Below are 388 nucleotides of genomic sequence, written 5' to 3'. Positions count from 1 at the left end.
AAGTATAATATAAGTTGTAATTGAGTTCCTTCAAAACTATTCTATTTTGTTGGAACAACAGGTAAGATAAAATCTCGTTGTCTAGTTTAAAATCCTAATGCTCCAATAGCTTTAGAAATAAGCCCGATCTTTTTAGAGTCTAGAGAAAAGCCTGTAGTAGCTTACTAGATCAACGATGCGATGAGAGCATATTTGGTATATTTATATATTTATTTATTTCTATTTTTGTTTTCAGATATTGGAATGCTGTTGGTTGAGGTGGAAAAGCATCCAAGAGCTACACTGTCACAAAGGGGTTGTTACAAAGCATCAATTCATTTTTATAATTGAGTGTTTTTTTTATCTCATTTTGTAATTGTATCGCAAACCCTTTTTCCGTTTGTAATAA

Source organism: Cucurbita moschata, unplaced genomic scaffold, assembly GCF_002738365.1.
Source record: "Cucurbita moschata cultivar Rifu unplaced genomic scaffold, Cmos_1.0 Cmo_Scf00134, whole genome shotgun sequence".
Classification (NCBI taxonomy): Eukaryota; Viridiplantae; Streptophyta; class Magnoliopsida; order Cucurbitales; family Cucurbitaceae; genus Cucurbita; species Cucurbita moschata.
This window is presented reverse-complemented; position numbering follows the sequence as displayed.